The sequence below is a fragment of the Peromyscus maniculatus genome, chromosome 10 (assembly GCF_049852395.1).
Source record: "Peromyscus maniculatus bairdii isolate BWxNUB_F1_BW_parent chromosome 10, HU_Pman_BW_mat_3.1, whole genome shotgun sequence".
Taxonomy (NCBI): Eukaryota; Metazoa; Chordata; class Mammalia; order Rodentia; family Cricetidae; genus Peromyscus; species Peromyscus maniculatus.
In genome coordinates this window covers 60,220,478-60,246,302 of record NC_134861.1, presented here as the reverse complement: position 1 = coordinate 60,246,302, position 25,825 = coordinate 60,220,478, and the positions used below count along the sequence as shown (strand labels likewise).

Genomic DNA, 25,825 nt, shown 5'->3' with positions numbered 1-25,825 from the left:
CCTCAGACAGGTGTGCAGAGACCAGAACCACCAGACAGCCAACCACCAGGCCCTAACCAGCAAGTGCCCCTTTCGCTCTCCCAAGAGTGAATTTTCAAAGGAGGAAGTCTGCCAGTGGTCCCCACCCTCCCTCTCCAAAGGACCCGAGGGGGTAAAAATCTCAGCTCTCTGTGTATCTTGGCCAGGAGGGCAAGTGTGTGGAGCTGACCTTCCTTTGGAAACCTTTCTTTACATTCCCTTAGCAAACTCTTTGAGCGCTCCCAGGGAGGAGGAGAACTCCGGCCAGTACTCTGCAATGGCCTGGCCAGAGAGAGACCCGGGAGCCGCCACCTACCAAGTCAGAGGCCGGCCCTGAATGCTGGCACCTACCTGGAAGGGCGTCCAGTTTCCACACCACCCAAGTCTCTGCACCCACCTCCGTCTTCTACTGCCGATTTGAAAAGAGTCCCACGGAATAGTTCCAAAGCTTTGCCTCTCATAAATTATGTTTGCGGGTTATACCGTGTTTTGTAAAAGGGGAGAGAGATGAATTATTTCGCTGCAGATGGAATATAATGCTCCAGAGAGCAAACAATCCGCCCTCCTCCTCCTCCTCCTCTGCGAACAGGCCACCCAATTTTTTCTTTTCTGCCTCCACCCATCTGCTCCACCCCATGGAGAGTTGCCAGGGCGAGTCCAACTTGTCCAAACAGGACATGGCTTCAGATAAGATTCTGCCCACACCCTGTACTTCGGAAAGACCGAGTGAAGCAATTGACTTTCCATGTAAGCGAGGACAGGTGCAAAGGTGACAGGCAGGAGGGTCCCCCTCCACATTTCCACACCAGCCCCTTCCGACCGGGGGAGGGGCGGGGAGACCCAAGCCTACCCCACCCCACAGGTCAACTCTCAAGTTCATGGGCACCTGCTCGCTTGGCTCCACTTGTGTTGTGTTTTTTTTTTTTTTTTTTTTTTCCTCCTTCCTTTATGCTCCCTGGCGATTCTGTGTTGTCGTTTTAAGGGCAGGCAACCTAAGATAAATTGAAAAATACCCACAACGTCTAATCCTGCTGTGTACACAGCTCCAAAGACCTCGCCTAAGCCCTCCCAGCTCTCCTCTGTGAGGCGTTATATAATCAAACCCAGAAGGGCTGCGTGAGGCCAACAGAGCCTCTCATCTGCCTGGCTCACTAGGAGGTGCCCTCCCTATCGCTGGAGACCCACCTCACTCCACCCCTGCTGGGCCTCCACCCGTGGAGCCCCACCCTGCAGGGAGTGGGGAGGCTGGAAGGGACCTGACTGGCTCCAGGCTGCAGCCGGTTCCTGGAAATTCCACCCTGAGCAAGGATGGCTAGGATCTTAAAAATAACCAGAAAGAACTGCTGGGGTGGTGTATGTAGTTCCTGGTCCAGGAGTGGGTGTCCACCATGGGGTGACTGCACCTTCAGACACAAAACTGTGTGGGGGGGTGGGGGTGGGGTGGGGGGTGAGCTGCCCTCCCCATCCACAGGAAACACAAACCAGGAATCGCTTGTAACCACTGCTGGGCAACACTGTTGGGCTCCAGCCCAACCCCCCCCTCTCCTCTTCCTCCCCCCAGTCTCCTCTCTAAGAGGTTGCCCCTCCCTCCCTCCCTCCCTCCCTCCCTCCCTCCCTCCCTCCCTCCCTCCCATTTGCCTTATTTTCTGGTCTTTCGCCATGGAAACCTAAGGTCATCTGTGAAGCCTGCCCCACCCCTTTCCCCCTCCACTTCCATCACTGCCATGGAGGCCAGGTCCTCCGGCCTCCTGTGGAGTCCATGACCCAGTAAGGCAGCCCGGCGGCTCCCTAACCACCCGGCTCCCTACCTCTTCTGCTCCCTCCTCCAGGGGAGCCTGGGGCTGCCCGGGCGGGCGGGGCCCTACTGCCCGTGCTTGTCACCAGCTCCCTAACCAGCCCGGGGCTCTCCAAGTGGCCCTGCCTCCCCCTCTCCAAACCCCAGGCTTTTGTTCATTTTTGGCCCTGATGCTGGGCAACAGTGTGGAATGCCCCCTCCTCTTCCGGCTTATCTAAATCCTCCTAATTCTTCAAAGACCTGCTCAAGGCCCTCCCTATGTGGCCAGCTGACTGCTCCCTAGTACATCCAGGTTGGCCACCTCTTACCTAGACAGGCTGGGTGTGTCCTCCAGCACAGCCCAAAGGGTCCAGGCAGGTGCCTCCCCGACACCTTAGGAGGCTCCCTCCCCAGAGAGAGTGGAAAAAAAAAAACAAGATGTCTCTTCCTATGCTAGGCCCAAGGAGCTAACAAAACAAGCAACCCCTCCCCCCCAATAATAATAATTAATTACAAGGGACCAAGCCCCGAGTAGGACTTCCGCAGTCATCTCCTTGGGAGCACACTCGAAATGTTCCAAGGGTGAGGGAGGGAGGGCCCGGCCCTACAGGAAATAAACGATCAAAACTTCCTGAAGAAGTCACTGCCCCTCACCTTGGCCTTGCTTCACCAGTCTCCGGGAGAGACCTTACCACCACTACTACCATCTTCCAGCGGTCTTTCCTATCCACCCATGGAGGCCTTTTGAATAAGCCCAGTGTCAAGGGCTCTGAAAAATCTAAAACAGAACAGTAAGGGAGAAAAAGGAAGGAGGAGGCAGCTGGAGGGGAAAGGTTTTGTGTGGGCCAGTCTTTATTTAAGCCATACTTCTGCTCATATTCCCAGTTCTCAGGAGAAATCGCGGGCCTGGGCTACACAGAGAGTACCCGTCCCAAAAACAGAGAGGGCTATTTTTGTTGACCAATGAAAACAAAGGCTGCCACGGGATGTGTCCGCCCCTGCTGGTCACCACCACCTTCATGACGAAGGTCCGGCTCTTTACTCATCATCCGTGTCATTTCGTGACTTGAGTGGGAACGGCCTCCTCACTTCACAGGTGAGAAGACTTCAAGGGCGAGGTCTAAAAACCTGCCCAGTTCCCACAGCTGGGGCCAGGATTCGAACTCACGTTCGCGGACATCAAGGCTGGCTGTTGGGCACAAGCTAACAGTGGGACAGTGACTTCTAAGAGGCTGGTCCCTGGGGGAAATGGGACTCAGTGACAATCTTGCAGTAGCCAACAGGAATGATTTTAACCCCTTCCAACTGGCGCTGGCTGCCTGCCCCCCCCCCCTTCCTCTTTCCAAGCATATCTGGACACAAGATCAAAAGACATATTCTGAAGGTCCCGAGGTAGGGTATTATTCTTGCCAGCCTATGCACCTGCGATTGGTCCATAAAACTGCTGAGAAAAAGTTGGCAGCTTTACCCAAGTAAATACGGAAATCCTCCCAGTAACTGTACAGAGGTGGAGGGGGGTCAGGTCTCCATCCCCATTTTAGAAATGAGGAACTAGAGGAAGAGGCGAACGCTCCTGGAGCTGCAGCCAGGAGGAACCAAAGCGTGACTGTTTTCAGACCTGGGCGGAGGGAGCCACTTTTGGGTGGGATCGTCTCACCCTGGGATCACTCCCCAAGACAGAGGGTGTGGTGTGCACACTGGTCCATGGCAAGCAGTGCCACGGGGCGGTTCCAACAGCAATTAAGATTTCAAAATGCCTTTTCAGGTTAGATCACTCCAGGCAGCTCCCCTCCATCCCGTGGCATAACTCAGAACCATGATTGCACGCGGTGGGAGATTAGCACTAATGACTAGGTGTTCAATAAATACCTGGGAGATGAACCAATGTATGGATGTCAAACTACGCCGCTCATGGAGGATCTACATGAAGGGCAAGAGCCCGGGATGAGCCCGGGATGGAGGCCAGGGAAACATCTCCCACAACACAGAATGTGACCCCTTTAAGGAGTCGGGGGAGACAGAAGCACCGTGTTTGAAGAGGTTAACGCGGAACAGGAAATCGATCTCCCTAATCAAAGCATTTGGGAGTGCAAAGCTTTGAAGGTACCAGGGTATGAAGTTCAAGCACAGATAAAATGAGTGGACGGCAGTGATTAGAGCCAACAGTGCGCAGTTCTTGGAAAGAATGGCAGAGGCCACAGGAGACAAACCCAGGCCGCTCTCCAGGGTAGTGTGCCGGACTTCAACAATCTCCATTCCCCTCTTTTCCTGTCCAGATTGGGCTGCGCTCCATGGATGGGGGCTGATTCCAGCTCCGAATCAACCCTTGCCTCATCCCCAACCCTTCCCAAGACTGGTAACTGGAGTATGTCCCCGGCTAGGCTGGACTCAAGATGCCACTCCTGGGAGGGTTTCCCTCTGGGATACCCCCTTTCGGGAAACCAGGGGGAAATCTAGACTAGACCAAGGAGCTTGTTGCTTGTCACCTGCTCCAACGGCACCCCAACCCCCCTTGATAGTGCTGGGGAAATGATAATGTATTCAGCCTGCCAACACAGTGGGAAGGAGTCTCAAAGACCTCCAGCAAGCATTCTGCCAAAGAACTTTACTAGAAACATGCAGGCCGAGGCCCAGAGGGCAGTTTCTTTCATGGGGCACTGCAGAGTCACGGTCCACAATGGGGGGTGGGGGTGGAGACAGTTGGGGTGTATATACTTTTTCTCTTTGGCTTTGCGAGAAAAACGCCTCTCGTCCTCCTGATCTGCAGAAGTGTCTACAGAGCACGGCTTCTTTTTCCGTACTAACTTTCAAGGAAGGAGTCTTTGGGGTGGGTGGGGTGGGGGTGCAGCTACCTCCTTTAGACAATACTCTCCCTTATCAGGGCAGACTCTGTCTGGTTTCCTGTCTCCGAGCTCTGGCATGACTGCCTAAGATGAGAAGCAGGGAGGCCTGGACAGAAAGGGGCCTGAAATGGGAAGCCTGCAGACCATCCCCTCCTCTCCCCCTCAGAGGCCCGGCTGAGAAAATAATCACTTGGCAAACCAGGTGTTAATTGCTCTAAGATTCAAGGGATTTCTCTCCCCATAAAAGCTAGGCTCAATGATAACCAGTAACTTCAAGAAAGAAGTCCACTTTCCAGAATAATGTAATTCCTACTACTTAAAGGACAAAGTTGCCTGTATTTTTTTTTAATGCAAATGGGTGTAAAAGTAGCAAGAAACACTGAGGAGGAAGGCCACCATTTAATAGCAAAAGTGTAGATTTGGAAATAGAAGAAAAGGCAAGACCCTGGAGACAATGAAGTTAAATTAGGCATGATGAGTTATCTGGTGAGGAGATGAAAACTATTGTTCCCATGTCTTATAATTATAGCAACTACCAAAAATAAAAAATACGATTTCCCCAACAATTTAATACCGCATTTAAAAGTTTGCAGCACTTCTGACGGTAGATTAGACCCTAATCAATCCTATGCGCCACCTCCCCGGCCCCTCCCCACCCCCAAGCAGAAAGGACGATCTGGAGAACACCTCATCAAGACTGTCTACCCAATCTAGTTGTGCTGTTTACAACTTTGGAACTAAAAAACAAAACCAAAAAAAAAAAAAAAACCTGCTTCAATCTGGAAGACTTATGAACTTCAGCTTAAAGGTCTCTTGTGCTACTGATCAACTTAATATTTCAAGTTGCCTTGTTCCAAGAGAGAAAGAAAAAAAAAAAAAAAAGGAACCAAAGCGACACTGGGAATTTCTACATCGCCCAAGATTTTTCAAGGAAGGTATCACTAGTCAACTGTTGGGCTCTGGTCACTTTTGTACCAGAGGCAGCTGGAACATTGCATTTTGTATCACTCTATATTCTCCTGTTATAACTACCACTAGCAGGATGGGCAAATTAAACGCAACTACCTATTCTCAGGACTGGCAGGTCAGGCCCGATTTGTATGGTAGCATCTCTTGAATTAATTCCACTAGGCACCACTGTAGATCATCCCTTTAAGTTTTAAAGAAAATCCCCAAGTTTTGAAAAAAAAAAAAAAAAAAAAACCAAAAAACAAAAAACCCACATAAAAGTCCCCGCCCCCAATCCTTTAAAAAAAAAGTTTCTCAAGAGCTGGGGGGCGGGGGAGAACAGGACGACAAAAACTTGTTTTTAAACAGTTTATCCAGACTAATGAAGCCACAAGCAAAAAGAATAAAAAACTGATATTATGAAAGATAATCATCCTTCTGTTTTCAAAACAGAAGATTACAAGTTTCCAAACTATCATTAAAGAAAATCAACCAGTCAGTACCTAGCTTTTCCTTAAGATTCTTATTATTCTTAAATTGGGCTAGAAATCAACTCTGGGATAGAGGAAACTCTTTGTCCTTAAAAAAAAGAAAGAAGGAAGGAAGGAAAGAAAGAAAGACTCAGCTGGTTTAATCTTTATCCTTAAAAGAAATAACCCTGGGATTTTTTCCCCCCTTCAATACATGCCATGCTTTGCTTGAATAATTTTTCTAGAGTTTTCTCCTTCAAAACAAGCAAGACTTTTTCCAACTCAGTCCAGGTGGCCAAGATATTTAAATGCTCCATCCCCAGGGCCTACCGTGGGCAGCCCAAGTGAACATGAACAAGGTTGGGCCACAGCTTTCTCATAATGCTAGATCTTCAACTCTTGAGGAGTCAATCCTGACCTAATTTGACAGCTTCGGGGCAATGTGCCTATCTTAAAACTGAGGCTCTACCCATCTTCCCAGGAAAAACTGCAAAAACAACTTCCTTTGGATGTGTCCATATGCCCATGAATGCCCTCACATCATAATCCAACGATGGAATATGTTTTAAAAGGTAAAAGTATTGATTTGCCCCTATAAACAGTGCAGCGGAGGGGCGTGTGTGAAAAGGTTAACCGACTTCTCATTATGACATAACACAGGCATCTTAAGCAATCGAAGTGCAGAGACATGATAACTCCTGGGTGGAGATACAGAGTTTAGGGGCAGGGACCATGGCCTGGTTTAGGCTACTGATCGACCAGAAAACAGCCTGAAACAGGAAAGAGCACACATATGCCACTTGGAATGTATGACGCAAACCCCAGCCTTGAAACAAAGAACAGGAAACAGCCCGGCCGGCAGTGCTGGAGAGAGAGCAGAGAAACATTTAGCCGGCCCTCCCTGACCCTATATTCATGAGCAGCTGGAGTTTTTTGAGACAACAACGGGGGGTGGAGGTGTTTGTTCTATGGGTGTGAATAATAACACCAGCTTTATACAGGGGACCTGCCCTATTTACAAATAGGAGCTGCCACACAGTCAACATCCCGAGTGCACAAGTCATTTTATCATCTTCAAGCTGCAGAGACCTTCCAAATTACCTAGTGCCAGCCTCGCTCCTGATTTCCTTTGTCCCTTTCATCCAGGTCCCAAGGGCTAGCAGCCCCCAGCCCTGACCAAATTCTACGTTGGGACAATAATTTGAGCCAAACACCATGCATGTTGGGGAAAAACGCAGAGCACGGCTTTAAGAATCCAGGTTACAACTGGGTTAACCCCACAGAACCGAAGCTGGACCACGTTAAAGCCTCCCTTAGTCACAGCTAAATTGGAAGCACAGACTTGGACTATGCAGCCACTTGAAAAATCTCATTCTTTCTCAAATGTAGAGGACACCGCTACTCACAGGTTCTCCACATAAATCTACTGAAATTCACTTTTTGGGAATGTGATTTTCCCCCTCTCCCAGCAGCTCCCTTACTCCAAAACTGACACGCAATCCCTAAACCACAGCACCAGTTTTTACCCAGATATTCTCTCTCTTTTTCCCTTAGGTATTCTTAAGGCAGCAAAGTCCATTTAAAGTCCCATCCACAGTATTTTTCTTTATACTTTCTCAGCCAAGATGGTTTAACTCAACTCAGGTTTCCATTATCAGAGATTTAAGGATTGGTATGTAGACATAACTACAGGTTAAAAAGAAAAATCGGGGGGGGGGGGGATGGGGGCGGGGGAGGGCATCGCTGTACCCATAGCAACAAGATTGGATTTTAATATAGAAACTTGGCAGCAGACAGACAATAGCTTTCTCCACAGCCAAGTAGTTTTCTATCGCACAAGGCTTCGCGACCCAAGCAGCTACTTTTCTTTGTGATTCTCACATCTCCATTCTTAACAACTGGGCTCTCCATGTCAGCCAACCGATCTCTACCGAGCACCTTCACAGGACTTAACCAACAGTGCCGGTCTGCAGCAAAGCCCACGGCCGAGAAAGCCGCTTTCCTTCAGGGAACTTAGAATTATCAAACGTCTTCTTTCAGGTTTCTATTAACAGCCTAAGGTTAGCACACACGTTTAAGCCAAGGAATGACTCGGAGGGATCGTTTCTTCAAAACACATAGCTAACTTGCAAAATTAGAATGTTTATATTACATAGTCCGTCCCCCCCCCCCCGCTGAAGACTTCCCTGGGGTGAGGGACATTATCATGCAAGCAGAATTCTCTTATTAAAAAATGCACCTCAAATTTATGCATAAAACACTCCTATCAACTACCGGCCCATGCCCCCCTAATTTTGCTTAGTAACAAGATACTAATCTAAATGAGTTCGGAATGCCAATTCATACTTTTCCCCATGCACCAGACTCTCTTGAGACTATTAGAGGAAAAAAAAATAAATTCTTCGAATAAAATCTCAACGATTCCATGTAAAGTGTTTATTTTGAAGAAATACAAGGTGGACAACTTCCAGTGTCCATTTCACCTGAATTATTCAAAGTCTCATTCACATTCAACCACTACTATTGTGTCCTGCAGGAAAATTTACACAAGTGTTTCTGTTATCTGCCGAAGACATGGATGTGACAATTCCAACTCTTATCTGCCACCTCCAAGCCAGCCACTCTGAAATGTTAGACAGGTCCCAAGGGTCCTGGTCCACACAACAGTCCTGTGGTCCCTAGGCGGCTCCGGTTCCCTAACCCCGAGGGCGCTCTCCATAGCCAGCCAAGCTGCAATCCTTTGCGTTCAGGCACTGCGGCAGGTTCTCTCCACGTCCCCAAAGGCAAACTCTCCAAACCTCAGTAATTCTCCCCCCCCCCCCCGCGCGCCCTCCCCGCCCCAAGCCAAATGACCCGGCAGCTCGCCCGCTCCGGGTACCAATCAGGGGATGCTCCTTAAGTCCCAATCGCCCCCAAGTTTCTTGCCAGGGGCGCCGGAGGCTGGGCTCCAAGTTTGCTGGGGCGGGCGGCAGCTGGGGGCGCGGGCGGGGGGCGGGAGCCCCGGAGTCGGGGTGGGAGGGGGAGGAGCAGGCGCGCGGCCTCGCAGCTACCTGGCTCTCTCCAACGCGGCCGCACGCGGGGTGCGCCGGGGGGCACCGAAGGGAACCCAGCGCGGGAGGCCCGGGGACCACACAGGTGAGCCCCGCCCGCGGGCTCCCGCTCCACTGGGTCCCCGTATCCCACGATCCAGCCCGCCATCCCCTCCCCCCCCAGCTCCGAGACACTTTCCCAAGCCCAGCTGCACCCTGAACCCGTTCTCCGCGCCCCGCTTTCTCCAAGAGAAAAAAAGAGAGAGAGAGAGAGAGAAAAGCAAGCAGATGCGACCCAAAGCGGGTCGCAGGAGGGCAAGGTGAGGGCGCAGGGACTTACTCTGCCAAGCGCGGTGCCAAGCGCAGCGGCCGGGAAACCCAGGCCCGGCTCCCCGGCGCCCGGAACCCCGCGGGCGGGCAGGTCAAGTGCTCCGGGCCGAACGGCGTCGGGGACAGGGACGGCGAGCGCACGGGCGCACAGGCGCGCGGGTGGGGTCGCTCGGCTCAGCAGGCGCTCGCACTGCGCTCGGGCCGCGGGCTCCGCGCGGCTCGGCTCCCGGCTCCCCTCTGGCTCCTTGGCACCAACTCCGGGCAGTCACATGACGCCGGCGCCGCTCGCTCTGCGAGCCTCCCCGGGGCTGGCGGGGTAAGTAGAGGCTGGGAGCCGGGGTGGGAGGGTCAGGGAGGGGCAGCGGGAGCCGCCGCAGCCACCCGGGCTGGGAGGGGTCCCCACCCACTTGGGTGGAGGCAGCCGCCGGAGGGGTCGGCGAGTCACTGGCAAACACGCACCCCGCCCTGCCCTTCCCCGCCCCCGCCTCCCGCGCCGCCCCCGCCCGCGCCCCGCCCAGTCACCCGGGGCCGGCCTGACAGACACTCATTATTCCCCGGAGCCGGGCGCCGCCCCGCCGGCTCGACCTGTCCCGCGAGGCGGCGGCGCGGCCTCGGGGCTGGGCGTGAGCAGCCCCCGCCCGGCTCTCCACCCTGGGCCTCCACCCGGCCCAGCGCTCCGCCCCGTGCCCTGCTCCCAGAGCCCGCGCCCCGCCCTGGGCCGTCCGGGCCGCCTCGCTGCCGCCCGAGCCCCGGGGGGAAGGAAGGGCGGCGCTGGCCGCTCGCGGCGTCACACGGCTCGCGGCGGCCCGTAGCATCGCTTCCAAAACACACACAGCCCCGGTTCGCGGGCGAGCCCAGGAGGCGGGGGTGGGGTGGGGTGGTGGAGGGGGAGCGGGGCCGTCAATCAGCGGCTCCCGCGGGAAGGGCGGCCCCTCCCCGGCGGAGCGCAGGAGGGCGGTCGAGCGGGTGTCGCGGCGGAGGACGCGAGTCCCGGCGCCCGAGAGCCGCGGTGGCTCCGAGCGCGATCGGGGACCGGTGCGCGGGGTCGCGCGCTGCGGCTGCCGGCGCGCCGCGGCTCGGTGTTCCGGGGCTCTGTGGCTGCCCTTGTCCTTTCGCCCGCCCTGCAGGGACAGCCCGGGGGCGCCTCCAGCCCGGAGGGACTTTTCTTGGAAAGGTAGAGACCCTCGGAGGCGTGCAACTCGCTCAGGCCCCGCCTGCCCTGGAGCGAAAAGGCGGCTGTGGTTCGACACTGCTGCCAGAAAACTTAGCAAACTTCGGGCAGATCCTCCCACCTGGGGCGAGAGCTCAGGCTGGCCCCGGGCTTAGCCCCGCGACCTTTTCCTTTCACAGTGTTTAGAAAGCAAGCAGCCTCCAGGCGCTTTTCTGTCGGACTCGTGCAAGGACGATTTCGCATAGCTTTGGTGCTGGAGTCTGATGCCTTTGAGTTTCTTTTTAAAACAGTATTAATGTAATAAGGGACGTAATAAAAAGAACAAAGGACAAATTGGTTCAATTGTTTTAGTTTTGTGTAGTGTTTTAAAACAACCCGGCTTCGGTCTATGGCTTGTTATTGCTTCAAGATGTTTTAAAGGCCCTTTAAGTTCCCTTTGATGCCTCATCCAGGCATGTTACTACTTAAAACGTAGTGATACATAGATTCCCCGTTCCTTAATATAACTACACAGTACAATAAAACTAGAACCCAGTAACCTCCAGCATTGAAATTGCCTGTCCTGAGAAGACCCAGCAGCCACTGGTTCAGATACCATCATAATGTCCTCTGTTAACTTTTAAAATATAAATGATGGGGGACTTGGGTGGCTTGTTTGAGTAAAATACATACACACAAAAAAAGGTAGTTGATTTTTGTGTCATTTGTTAATTGCTTTTCATTGGTCACCAACCCATTAGCAGTCTGCTTGAATGGCTTGGATCTGAACGAGCTGAAACACGAAGCAATGACTATGGAATTGCTTGCCTGGCTCATAGTAGGTGCTCAAAAAAAATTCCAACTCAAGGGGACATGGGATGTTGAAAACCCATAACCATAGCGCTCTTCCGTTGTTCACATGGGCATGGGACCAAAGAAAGGTAAAGTAGATATGTTGGGGAAAAGGTGGCCCAGCATGAGAAGGTATGGCTCTTTGATATGGGGGTGGGGGTATTAACAGGTTAGTGAGCACTCTGGATTGGGTGGTTCCTAGGAGGAAGGTCAACTCAAAACCTGTGTTCAGAGGCATCCATTCAGTGCTGAGCAGCTCAGCGAGAGACAAGGAAACCCTGCTAGGTGGGCAGGTCAGAACTGCCTGAAGTCATCGTGGACTCTTGCCCGTCCTAGCAGGTCACCGAACCCTCTTCCATCATTACCTACTCCTCGGTCACTACCGTGGGCCACCCTGATGTCAACAGTCTCTCCCATTTGTAATATGGCTACCCACGTGGAGGGAGAGTAGAGGCAACAGAGTAAGAATGCTCTTTCTACATAGAACGCACATCTAAATGTGTCAGTGTCTTGGGTGACTCAGTTTAGACCAACCGAAGCTCAACCTTTCTCTACTGATGGGTTCCTGTATTAGTTACTTTTCTATTTCCGCGATAAAACACAATGACCAAGCTTAGAGAAGGAAGGGTTCATTTGGGCTTTATGGCTTTATCACCATCACGGGTGAGTTGGGATCAGGATCAGCTGCGAACTCACATTTTGAACAGCGGAGAACTAACTGGGAATGGCGGAAGGCTTTGATACCTCAAGCCGGCTCCCCGGTGACCCATTTCCTCCAGCAAGGCAGCTCCCGAACCTCCCCAAACAGCGCCACCAACAGAGAGCTAAGTATTCAAATGCTTAAACTACCACATTCCACCCACTGGCATCTCCCATCTGCGGCCATGGGATAATGCAGAATGCATTTAGTTCAGCTTCAGAAGTCCCCATAGTCTTTCAGTTTCAACTCTGTTTTAGAGGTCTCAGAGTCTCTTCTGAGACTCAAGGCAATCTGTCGGTTGTAACCTCCTGTAAAATCCAAAAGCGAACGACTTACTTCTAATGCACAGAGTATATACACCATTTCAAAAGGGAGGGATGGCGGTATGGAGAGGAAACTGGAACAAAGTAGGAAGCCCAGCAGGGCAAACTCCAAAATTCTCTACCTCCTTGTCTGATGCCAGAAGGCTTAGATGTCACTGCCCTTGTTTTTTGCTTCTTTGGGGGGCCGGTCACCCAGCTCCCGGAGGCTTATTCTTAATTATAAACGTGCGGCTTTTTTTTTTTTTTTTTTTTTTTTTTTTTTTTTTTTTTTTTGCCAGCTTTCCTTAACTTACATTATCCTGTCTACCTTTTGCCTCTGGGCTTTTCCCATTCTCTTACTTCTGTAGATCTTACTCTTACTCTATGGCTTGCTGTGTAGCTGGGTGGCTGGCCCCTGGAGTCCTCCTCCTCCCCTGGCTGTTTCTTTTCTTCCACGTCTCTTTTCTCTTCCTATCTATTCTCTCTGGCTGCCAGCCCCGTCTATCCTTTCTCCTGCCTCGCTTGTGTCCGTTCAGTTCTTCCTTAGACCATCATGTATTTTAGACGGGCACAGTAACACAGCCTCACAGAGTTAAACAGGTGCAGCACAAACAAAAAGCAACACACCTTAAAATAATACTCTGCAGCCCTCCCAGCTCCGCTGCCTGTAATACAGTCTTCTCGCCTGGGTTCTTCTGCTCCCTGTGGGCCGCTGTCCTTGGCAGACTCTTCCCACAGCTCTGGCATCTCCAACATCTTGGGGTCTAAATCGCACCTGTGGCTTCCCTTCCTCCACATCGTCACACAGTGGCCTTTCAGGGCCCCCACAAAAGGACTCTTCTGCCATACGCCTGACCTCAGCGGCCCTCTGAAACCATGGAGTAAGATTCTATAATCCCTTTACGTGTATATCCTTCATGACTGAAGCCAGCATCTGCTGCAGAATGTTCCTTTACCCTGTGTGAAGATGTGCCACTGCCATTGGTTTAGTGAAGAAGAGCTGGATGGCCAAGAGATAGGCAGGAAGAGATTAGGCGGGACTTCCGGGGACAAGAGAGGCCTCCGGGAAGAAGAAAGGCGGAGTCACCGGTCAGATGTAGAAGGATCAAGATGTGCAGGATGAGAGGTAAAAGCCACAAGCCACGTGGCAGTGCGTAGATGAATAGAAATGGGTTGATTTAAGTTAGAAGAGCTAGTTAGGAACAAACCTGAGTTAAGGCCAAGCATTCATAATTAATAATGTCTCTGTGTCATGATTTGTGAGCTTTTGGTCCTGACAAGAAAGTTTGTCTACAAGCACCACCTGGACAACACTATCTAGTTCAGCTCCAGTTTGGGATGGACCCTCTTCCCCTTGAATGACATTGGCCACAGCTTTTGTTTGCTCTTCCTTTCCAGGGGCAGAGAAATCTTTATCTCCTTCAGCACAAGCTTTGGCTGCAACATGAAAGTTCCCAGTGCTCTCTTTTTCTCCAAACTGTACATTTCGTATTTCTTTGTGCCCTGCTTGCTCTTTTTTTTTAAAAAAATTGTAGATCTGTGTAACCATGCAACAGTCGATATTAGGCTGTCTTGAAATCTCCTCTACCCAAGAGATCAGACCAGTGGTTTTACACTTAATCTCAGGCAAATTCTCAGGGCAAGGGCAGAAGGCAGCCATAGCTTTTGCCGAAGTCTCACAAGAGCAGTTCCTAGCCTAGTTGCTCTTAAAGTCCTTTTTTCCTTCTGAAGCCTCTTGAGCTGGTCATCGATAGCGTCCAAAGCTTCCAGCACTACAGCCTTCCAAGCTCCTACTTGGCTATCCCATTAAGCCGTGCTTACAGAATTCAACTGCTGTCTAGTTCAGAGCCTTACAGTCTTCGACTTTATCCCAACCGCCCCCCCCCAAATCATTCTGTCACAGCAATACCCCCTCCATACACACAAAAAATCAGTCTGTCACAGCAATACCCCACTCCCTGGTACAAACTTCAGCCTTAGTTCATTTTCTGCTGCTGTGATAAAAGATCTTGACCAATGCAATCTAGAAAAGGAAGAGTTTATTTGGGTTACAGTTTCAGAGGGAGGAGAGTCTATCACCATCACAACAGGGAAGCGTGGTAGCAGGCAGGCATGGCTACAAGGGACAGCTGAGAGCTCACATCTTAAATGGCAGGCAGCAAGCAGAGAGAGCTAACTGAGGTGAGGCTTTGGTATCTCAAAGTCTGCCCCCTAGTAAGGCTTTCTCCAGAAAGGCCACACATCCTGTGCCTCACCAGACATCTACCAACATGGGACAGACCAAGTATTCAAAGGCCCAAGAATCTGAGGGACAGCTCGTTCAAACCAACTCAGTTCTCTACCTCCCACGTAGACTCCTTTCTCCTGTTCTCTCTTCTCACCCTTCTTCCCTGGCCGTTTCACATGCTTGGGTCTCTAGGACAGTGGTTTTCAACCTGTGGGTCACGACCCCCCTTTTGAGGTATTCACGGGGTGAAATATCAGATATCCTGCATATCAGATATTTACATTATGATTCATAACAGTAGTAAAATTGGTTATGAAGTAGCAATGGAATAATTTTATGGTTGGGGGTCACCACAACATGAGGGACTGTATTTATTAAAGGGTCACAGCATTGGGAAGACTGAGAACCACTGCTCTAGGTGGAGAAGCTTCCTTGCCTTTTATCCCAACATTTTTACCTCCACATTTATTTCCCCAAACTGTTGACTCTTTAGGTTGAGACTTAAATGATGGTGTCTCAGAGTTAGATCTCCTCCTACCCACCATCCTCCACCCTCCTTTGGACAAACTAAGATGCCCCTGCTAGGTGCTCTAATAGCTCCCAATTTCTCTTTTTGAGAGGAGGAAGATTGGAGATAACCTTGAACTCTGATCTTCCTGCCTTTACTTCCCAACTTCTGGCCTTATAGGTATACAATACCACACGGTTTAATAATGTGTGTATGGAGTGTGTGTGTGTGTGTGTGTGTGTGTGTGTGTGTATGGTGTGTGTGTGTGTGTGTGTGTGTGTGTGTGTTTAGAGGCCAGAGGTTGGCACCGAGTCCTATATCCCTCTCCACCTGATTTTTTGAGATGGGATGTCTCAGTGAATCTTCCATCCATTCATTGCTTAGACTGGCTGGTCAACAAGCCCCTCCCCCATTCTTCTCTTCTGCTTCTCAGTCCTGGGATTGCAGACAGGCTGCCACACTTGCATGAGTGCTAGGAATCCAAACCCAGATCCTCACTCTGTGCTGCAGGTTCTTTACCCTGGACATTCCCTCCCTCCCCGTTTGGTGTTGGAGATTGGACCTGGGGCTCCAGGCCAAGTTATACTCTAAGCCGATAATAATTATTTGATCCATGCGTTCCTTGAGGACTTTCAGCCATGCTGGATTTTTGAAGATTTTTTGTTTGTTTGTTTGCTTGTTGTTTTGTGGTTCTGAGGATTTAACACAGAGCCTCTGCGTGCTAGGCAAGGACTCCGCTACTGAGTTTTGCACACCCATTTCTCCTCTTGTAACACTTTCATTCTTTGTCTGCGCACCGTGACGATTCCTCAGTGGAACAGGAATGGAACCTCCGAGGACAGGGATTGCTTCTTGAGCAATATTCCATGTCCAGAGTCTGGCTGTTCGGTGACAGCATGTCTCGTGAGTAGATGTGCTTTATGAATCGGGAGGAAGGGAAGATCCGAACGGAAGAATTGAAGGCTGAGCTCTGTGGTACCGTGGTGGCCTAGAATGCACAGGAGAGGGAAAAAGGAAGGGAGCACTAAACCCAAGTACTTGGCAGTAGTGAGGAGGGAGGGGAGGAGGAGCAGGAGGGTGCGCCTCTTGCTGAATATTCTCAAGCACTGGCGTGGAAAGGTCATACCTGAGTGGGGTTTGTCGCTTGGCTTTGTGTTGTTTTTGCAATGCTGGGGCATCTAAAAAAGCTGTTGTCTGCTGGGCGAGCACTCTAGGGCTCTGTACTGAGCTGCTACTAGTCCCAGATCTAAGGTTTGGTTGGTTTTCTTTTTCTTCCTTTTCTCTTCATTAGTTTTTTGTGGTAAGGTTTTGCTGTGGGATGTCTTTCTGTATGCTGTGAATATGTGTGGCTCTCATTGGCTAATAGATAAAGCTGCATTGGCCTATGGCAGGGCAGGATAAGGTTAGGTGGTACCTTCAAACTGAAGCCGAGACAAAGAAGGGTGGAGTCGGGAGAGATGCCAGCCAACGCCAAAGGAGCAACAAGATGCCAGCAGACTGGTAACGTCATGGCCACGTGGTAACATATAGTTTAATAGGAATGGGTTAATTTACGATGAAAGAGCTAGCTAGCAAGAAGCTGGAGCCATAGGCCATACAGTTTGCAATTAATATAAGCCTCTGTGTGATTATTTTATAAGCGCCTGCCAGACCATGGGGCCAGGTGGGACTGGAGAAATTTTCATCTACAGGGTCTTTTGTTCTCCAAACTTGCAATGTAGCCATGAAGGTTGAACTGTAACATCCTAATTCTCTTGTGTTCACCTCCTCAGTGCTGGCATTACAGGTATGAATACTTTACTTAAGGTTTATTTCCTAAGCTTCTTATTTTATTATTATTATTTTTTAGAGAAATGAGATGTTTTATTTTTTATTTTTTATTTTTTTTCATTTGTTTGTTTGAGACAGAGTCTCATGTCTCCTAGCCAGGTTGTCCTTGAACGCACTATATAGCCAAAGATGACCCTGAACTTTGGATCCTCCTGCCTCTACCTCCTGAATGCTAGGATTACAAGCATGTGGCCCCCATACCTGAGAGACAAGGGCCTTACGCGGGGGTCCAAGCTAGCCTTGAACTTTTCACGATCCTCCAGCCCCAGTCTTCCTAGCGCTGAGATTACAGACATGAAAGACCGTGTGTGGTACATGGTTTTCTTTGTATCCTCAACGCTAGCACAGTGCCTGACCCAGGCTTACTTAGGTGCTCAATCACTCCAAGATAAATGCAGTCTCTCCAGCTGGCTTTTGGGGTGGCTGCTTTCCCCAGCCAGCCCTTGCTGACAGCGGGCTGGTCTGCTTCAGTTCTGGAGCTCGGGCTCAGCATGGGCTCAGCACAGGCCGCCCCTCCTTGACTTCCTGCAGAAGCACAATTGCTCCCAGCCATTCTGCAACTGCAACCCCACCTTTCTGGCTGGAGAGTAGGTGTGCGACCTAGTTCTGGCCATTGGGGTAGGCAGGCAAGTTACGCCAGGGCCTTGTGGGAAATGTTTTTCTTCCTCATAACAGGAAACCCCCAGACCTACTTTGGACATTGTGATGTGAGGATGTGATACTTAAGCATGCTGCAGCCATCTTATTTGCACGAGGAAGCTAGGGTTCCAAGCTTCCACATCCATGCTTCTCTTCTCCTCCCATTCAGTTGTTTTTAGTTCATCTGTTCCTTCTTCAGGGAGGACTTCCCGCCCAGCTTTGTGCATTGTTTTCTGTGACCGAAGCAGCTCAGGAAGGGAAGGTGTATTTGGCTCCTAGTTGGAGCGGACAGTTCCCTCATGGCAGGGACGGCACAGCATGGAGAGCAGCCGTGGCCATGGTGGCAGAAATGGGTGGCGGCTGGTCACAGCGCATCTGTGGTCCGGAAGCAGAGAGACAGCTCACTTTCTCATTTTTCACTTTTGTCCACCCTGGGGTCCCAGCCCTCGGGGCGGCGCTGCCCGTATTCTGAGGGGTCTTCCTCCCCCGGGTAAACCTGTCTGGAAACACCCTCACAGACACCCCCAGTGGTGTATCTCCTAGGCGACTCTAGAGTGAAGACAACCATTGCAGCTTTCTTCACTGACTGTCTGTCTCATTCCATTCCTCTCCCTTCTCCATTCACAGCCCTATGTAAACATGCCATTGACCAAAGTTAGCTTATCTTCGTGTGTGTGTGTGTGTGTGTGTGTGTGTGTGTGTGTGTGTGTTGCTGGAGGGCTTCTCTCCAGGTTCCACCAAGCCCCGCAGTCCCACAATCCACGTATAAAATAATCACTCAGACACTTATATTACTTACAAACTATATGGCCGTGGCAGGCTTCTTGCTAACTGTTCTTGTATCTTAAATTAACCCATTTTATAAATCTATACCTTGCCACATGGCTGGTGGCTTACCAGCGTCTTTACATGATGCTTGTCCTGGCGGTGACTGCAGTGTCTCTCCCCCCTTCTTCCTGTTTCCCCAATTCTCCTTTCTCCTTGTCCCGCCTATACTTCCTGTCTGGTCACTGGCCATCAGTGTTTTATTTATATAGAGCGATATCCACAGCATGTGTGTGTGTGTGTGTAGGTGTGAATGTGCACATGAGTGTGTGTGGAATCCGGGTTGATACGGGGAATCTTCTTCAATTCTCTTTCACCGTATTCCTTTGAGACAGGATCTCAATCAAACCTAGAGCTCACCTGTATGACTAGCCTTGCTAGCTAGCTTGCTATGGACACTCCTGTCTCTACCCTTCCAGGGCTAGAATTGTAGGCAAGCAGCCATACCTACCCAGTGTTTTTATGTGGGCTCTGGGAACCTGAGCTCTGGTCCTCTTGTTTGAGGGGCGAGTGCTCTAACCAGTGAGCCATCTCCCCAGCGCTATCCCACTCTTAAAAAAAATTGTATTTTTTGTTCCTTAGAAGGAGGGTGAGGACACTTTCCTCCATTCCTCTGTTGTAGACAGCAGAGTGAGAGGTATTCCCTGGGGATTTATGGATTAATGAGTGACAAGATGACCACAAGATAACCCAGACTGGACAGGATGACCACGAGATAAGCCAGGTTGAAAGCGACTCCGGGGCTGGTAGATCCGTGTCTGCAGAGCCCCGATTTCTCTTTTGTGCTTTCATCGAATGTAGTTCCATGTCAGGCAGCTGGTCTAGTGCAAGAAATAAATAGCCCCGGGATTTCCTCTTTTCTGTTAGGGTTTAGAAGCTTTCGGTTTCTTGATCAGGGAAGTTTCTCCTTGTCTGGGGACGGGAGAAGTGACAAGAGCAGAGACGTGCCATGTGACTGTGAAACTGTCATGTGACTGTGAAATTGTGGACGGCACAGGTCTGCATGACTTAGAGAACAAGGCCACTGTCTCTGAAGTGAAGTGGGAAGGACACGGAGGGCCGCCCGTCTCTAAAACACTGCCGTGCTGTGGAGAGTCTTTCAAACATCTCTACAAGTCCCTACTTACCCATCTGTTTAATCCATCCGTCTGTCCAGTTTAAAATTGCCAAGAAAACATGGAGTATCGGAAGTGTTGAGGTTGAATTAGATGGCTAAGAATTGGTTTTGTTTTAGGTAGAAAAACTCTTGCTACATAGTCCAGTCTGGCCTCAAATCCTCAATCCTCCTGCCTGTACTTCCTGAGTCCTGGGATTATGGGTGTGCAGTACTCCACATGGTCTGACGACCAAGAGTTCTGATGAAGTCCACACTGTGCGTATCATTCCCTGCCTGCTTCTCTAGGGAGTGCAAGCGTTCCTAATGCAGGTGCAGAGTGGCCCTGGATTCTGTTTTGGTTGGTCATGCGATTCAGAGACACTGGCACCAAAATAGCCAGGTGTGGTGCGACACAGCTGTATTCCCAGAGGTAGGGTGGGTTGAGGCAACAAAATTAAAAGTTTAAGATTAGCCCTGGCAAGACGCCGATGCTGGCGGCGGTGGTACACCCCTTTGCTCCCAGCAATTGGAGGCAGAACCAGGCAGATCTCTGAGTGTGAGACCAGCCTGGTCTGGTGAGGGCTACACAGACAAACCCTGTCTTGACCAACCAACTAAACAAACAAAAAGATTAACAATGGCTAGAGATTGAGTTCAAGACTTGCCTGGGCTACTCCAGATCCTGTCTCAAAACAAACAAAAAATTGACAGCAAAATTAGGGGTTGGGGGAAGTGTTCAACCAAGAACAATAGCACTAGTAGTTGAATCCTTGGATCTCGGAACCTAAGTAGGAGAGTTCGAACAAGAGGATGTGGGGAGATAGCTAAGGGATGAACATCTGGACATTCCAAATATCTAGAAAGTGAAAGTGCTGGGAATAACATCATGAGTGACCTGGAACTCTCAGGGGTGAGGGGTCAAAAGGGAGGCCTGTGAGTTTAACATCTACAGGTGAGCGGTCCCTGGGATGGCATGGTCCAGGGAATATGGGTGGAAGAGGAAGCTAGAGAGCAGAGACACTCCTGAAGAGTCGACAGAGAGGACATCAGTGGGCACTGTGCATGGCTCCATGGGGATCCTGAAGTTACTCAGAACCGTGGCCATGGGATCTGGTGAAGACCCAGCCTCCTGCCATGGGATCCTGTGAAGACCCAGCCTCCTTCTGCCAGGGGATCCAGTGAAGACCCAGCCTCCTGCCATGGGATCCTGTGAAGACTCAGCCTCCTCCTGCCACGGGATCCTGTGAAGACCCAGCCTCCTTCTGCTATATCTTCAGTCTATAGGAAAAAACCTGCCAAGAAACTGCTGGTGTCAGTTTTGCTGTCCTTAAAGCAGCTTACCTGAGTCGTGGGTAGCTCGAGGTAAACGTTATCATTCATGTTTGGCTACCTATTGGTTATTTTTTCTTGTAAAATACATCAGTAGCTTAATTATTTCTATAGCATTGAGATTTTAAGTTAGCTCTAATGGACCAGTCAGAGATACTAAAGAATTATCATATTTCTTCATAATTCTGAAGTCAGTGAATTATACATGCAAAGATTTATATAGTAATTTTACTGCTGATTGGGAACCGAGTTTGTTCATTGTTATTTTACTTATCTATTTTTTTTTTTTTGAGACAGGGTTTCTCTGTGTAGCCCTAACTGTCCTGGAACTCGCTCTGTAGACCAAGTTGGCCCCCAACTCAGAGATATGCTTACCTCTGCCTCCCAAATGCTGGGATTAAAGGCCTACACCACCAGGCTCAGCATTGTTATTGTTATAATAATAACATCACACACTGAGCAAGGTGGGTTCGATGTAGTATGTCCCCCAAGAAGCTAGATCTGCAGTATGGAGGTGATAAGTAGGACCTTTAAGAGATGGGACCTTAGCAGGCTCATGGTGGTTCCTGCCTGCAATCCCAGTATTAGGGAGACAAAAGTGGATCTCATATTCTAAGTCTGCTTGGATACATGGGAAGACCCATGTTTTGTTTTTCTATTTTAAGTGTGTGTGTGTGGGGGGGGGTACAATAACTAAATCACATCAGGCCAGGACATCCCAAAATGATAATGGAGATGCTATAAGAAGTGATATTTGCCATATATTTGGAGAGAGGAGCCTTGAGTCCCATTTTGGGCTGTAAAGAATATAGGATAATATAGGATACAGGATACAGTGGGAAGGCAAGACAGGACAGATCAACTCAGGCCATGTCATAGAGAAACTGCAACTCAACACTAGGAAGCATGGATGGACTTTGAAAAGATAAATACCACGGTAGCATATAAAGCGGTATTAAAGGATTTGGGGAGATGGCACCTGGCACGAACACGTAAGGACAGAAGTTCAAATCCCCAACGTCCACACACATGCTGGGCAGGTGTGATGGCTGCGTGTAGTCTCAGTGCTCAGAAGGGGGAGAGAGGGTCCCTGGAGCAAGCTGGCTAGTGAGACTAACCAAATTGGCATGTTCTGGGTTTAAAAGAGAGACCCCGCCTAAAGACATAAAGTGGAGGGCAACCGAGGAAGAAACTGACATCAGCCTCTGGCATTTCCTGACTTCCTGTGAGGCTCCTACTCAATACCCCGCCCCCTTTTTTTGAGGGTTTCTCTGTGTAGCCCTGGCTGTCCTAGAATGTACTATGTAGACCAGGCTGGCCTTGAATTCAGAGATCCACCTGCCTGCTGAGTGCTTGGATTAAAGGTGTGCACCACCTCCGCCCAGCTTTCAATAAACCCATCTTAAACTGATCTTAATAAGTTGAAGGTGTAGATGCAGTTTAGCACCACAGTCCTCCATGGAGAACTGTCACTGCATAGCAGGCCAGAGCAGATCCCATGGCCTGTCACCAGCTCCAGGGGAGATGAAAATCTGAAATTTAGTGGTTCCTTTTTACACCATTGTAGAGAGTATTAGTCATGGTTCTCCAGAGTCATAGACAGCATGAATTTCTCTCTCTCTCTCTCTCTCTCTCTCTCTCTCTCTCTCTCTCTCTCTCTCCACACACACACACACACACACACACACACACACACACACACACACACACACAGTAGATTTCTTAGAATGACTTCTGGGCTTTGGAAAGTCTTAGAATGTGGTAGTTGCTCAGTCCATGAGGTTGGATGTCTCAGCTGGTCTCCGGTATACACTGGAATCCCAAAGAAATAGGTTCTAATGCTAGTGAAGGAGTGGACTTGCTAGCAAGGTGAGGGCAAACAGGCAATAGAGCAAACAAAAGCTTCTTTCTTCAATGTCCTTACATAGGCTTCCATCAGAAGGTGGATTATGATATGAATTACAGATACGAAATAAGGTGTGTCTTCCTACCTCAAAGATTCAGATTAGACCTTCCTACTTCAAATTAAGCAACAAAACAAAACAAAACAAACAAACAAACAAAAAAAAAACCCAAAAAAACCTCTCCATTTTTATATTTAGTTCTAGATGTAGTCAAACTGACAACCATCACTGCTGCTGTGGGATGTCATTCTGTATGCTGTGAATATGTGTTGCTCTGATTGTTTGATAAATAAAATGCTGATTGTCCAGCAGCTAGGCAGGAAGTATAGGTGGGAGAAGCAGATAAGGAGAATTCTGGGAAGAGGAAGAGCAGAGTCAGGAGTCACCAGACAGACAGAGGAAACAAGATGACAAGGAAGAACTGAGAAAAGGTACCAAGCCACGTGGCTAAACACAATAAGAATTATGGGTTAATTTAAGTGTAAGAGCTAGTCAGTAATAAGCCTGAGCTCATGGCTGAGCAGTTATAATTAATATGTGCTTCTGAGTGATTATTCTATACACGGGCCTTGGGACTGCGGGGGCTTGGTGGGACCAGAGAAAACTTCCAACTACACATCTCAAGTCCACTCCTTGTCAACTTAACACATAATCATATCTCATCATGCCTAGGATGGTGGGAAATACGTTAAGGCCAGTGGATTCCAGGTCACTGGCTGGGAATGGTGCCATATTGGGGGCTCAGTGCTGGGCTCTGCTGTTGGCAGATCTGGTACTCAGCAGCAAGGTCAGCCTTGGTGAGTAGAAGTCAGTGTTGTCAAGCATAACCCCAGCTCTGCCACCATGGCTACTTTGTTCTTGGGCCTACTGGGCAATGACAGGAATGCCGGAGGAAAGAGGTTGACTGTCCACAGAACAGGTCATCCTATCTACTTGATTACTGAACTCCTCCTCAGCTGAAGTCACCTGTTGATGAGCATTTGCACAGGACACAAGTATCTTCACACCCTTCAACCATTTGGAGAGATCCATCCATGTACTTCTTCCCCAGATATCCTTCTCTCCAATTTTCCAATCAAGCTGTTTCCAAATCCCTGGCCATCCAGCCAATCCATTGGCGAGAGCCCATGAATCAGTAAACAATCGCACATCTGGCCATTTCTCCTTCCCAACAAACTGTAATACCATGTGTGCTGCCTGAAGCTCTGCCCACCAGGAAGATTTCCCTTCACCAGTCTCTTTCAGAGTTGTCCCTGAAAGGCGCTGTAGTGCTTCAGCTGCCCGCTTCTGGATGGTGCCTGCATACCATGCGGAATCATCAGTAAACCAGACCCTAGTCTTCTCTTCCTCAGTCAACTGATCGTAGCGAACACCCCACAAGACTCTAGGTGCATGCTTGGCAACAGATGGCATTGTAATGGGAGTACAAACCGTAGGCATTTGGGCAACTTCTTCATGTAACTTGCTTGTGCCTTCAGGACCTGTATGTATGGGCCCAATCACGTATATACCACTTCCATTTGATAACCGATTGCTGCTGTGCATGTCCTACTTCATGAATTGTTGGGTCAGGTAACACCCAGCTCATGATGGGCAGCTCAGGTCACATGGTAACTTGGTAGCCCATTGTCAAACGTTCCGTTTCCACTACGGCCCAATAACAGGCCAAGAGCTGTCTGTCACAGGGAGAATAGTTGCCTGCAGATGAGGGTAGAGAATTGCTCCAAAATCCCAAGGGTCTCTGCTATGATTCACCCATAGGGGCCTGCCAGAGACTCTGAATAGCATCCCTGTCTGCCTCTGGCCTCCTGGAGCACATGGTCCAAGTGTAGAGTAGCCCGCACAGCAGCCTGGACCTATTGAAGAACCTTCTGTTGTTCCAGGCCCTACACAAAGATAGCAGCTTTCCGAGTCACTTGGTATATGGGCTGGAGTAACACATGCAAGTGAGGAATGTGCTGCCTCCAGAATCCAAGTGAGCCCACCAAACGTTATTCTTCTTTCTTGGTGTGAGGGGCAGGTGCAATCACTTATCCTTCACCTTAGAAGGAATGTCTCTGCATGCCCCACACCACTGGACTCCTAAGAATTTCACTGAGGCAGAAGACCCTTGAATTTTGGTTGGATTTATTTCCCATCCTCTGATGTGCATATGGGTTACCAGTGAGTTCAAAGTGATTGCTACTTCTGCTTACTTGGTCCAGTCAGCATAATGTCATTAATATGGTGAGCCAGTATGATGTTTCTGGAAGAGACAGACAATCAAGATCTCGTCTAACTAAGTTATGGCACAGAGCTAGAGAGTTAATATATCCTTGAGGTAAAACTGTAAAGGTGTACTTGCTGGCCTTGACAACTGAAAACAAATTCCTCTCCTTCGGTCCTTACGAACAGGTACTGAGAATAAAGCATTGCTAGCTCAGTGGCTGCACACGGTGTACCAGATGTGTTAATTTGCTCAAGTGAGGGTACAATGCCTGGTACCTCAGTGGCCATCAGAGCCACTACCTGACTGAGAAGGTCCATATCAACAGTCTCAGCCTGATCCAGTTTTACGTTCCTTCCACTGTTATCCCACACCCTCAAAATCCATTCCCACACACATTCTCTAGACTTCTGCTTGAATGAATGAGCAAACTCATTAAGCTCTTTAGTAGTGTAGCTTACCTCCTCATGGACTATATTTTCTACCTCCCCTCTAGGAGCCAGCTTTGTCTAAAGCCTGGGTATAGGTCTCGAGACAACTCCTGGTGGACCCTGCCGGACATCAGTATTGTCTGGCCTGGCATGTCCTTCAGAGAAGGTCACTGCTGGTGTAGCAGACAATGAAGGATTCATTTCTTCAGTTAGGGTGAAAAAGGCAATATTTCAAGGGGTGGGGCTGAGGGCAGAGTGTTGACTTCCTTAGGTGAGATTAAACCCATGAGAATCTGAGGGTTCAAAGTTCTCAGCTTCACTAGGGTCCTACCACACAGCCCCACCCCAAGTTACATGATCCCATTCTTTATCAATTAATGCCCTTGCTTTAACTGCCAAAAGCCTCCAAAGCTG

General features: G+C 49.7%; 1 protein-coding gene and 1 pseudogene across 3 annotated transcripts in view; both read right to left on the bottom strand.

Moving 5' to 3' along the window:
• Window positions 1-9,555, bottom strand: part of Klf3 (KLF transcription factor 3) — a 30,516-nt gene extending 20,961 nt beyond the window's left edge. Inside the window, exon 1 of one of the 3 annotated variants that reach the window (XM_006974596.4) lies at window positions 9,423-9,555. The gene's annotated coding sequence lies outside the window, so the exon portion shown is untranslated. Of the gene's footprint in view, window positions 1-369; window positions 917-9,422 lie in introns of those variants that run through there. The other 2 variants (XM_042286019.2, XM_015993430.3) reach the window with 2 other exon arrangements.
• LOC143267491 (uncharacterized) lies at window positions 9,505-25,300 on the bottom strand (annotated as a pseudogene).
• Window positions 25,301-25,825: the final 525 nt, after the last annotated feature.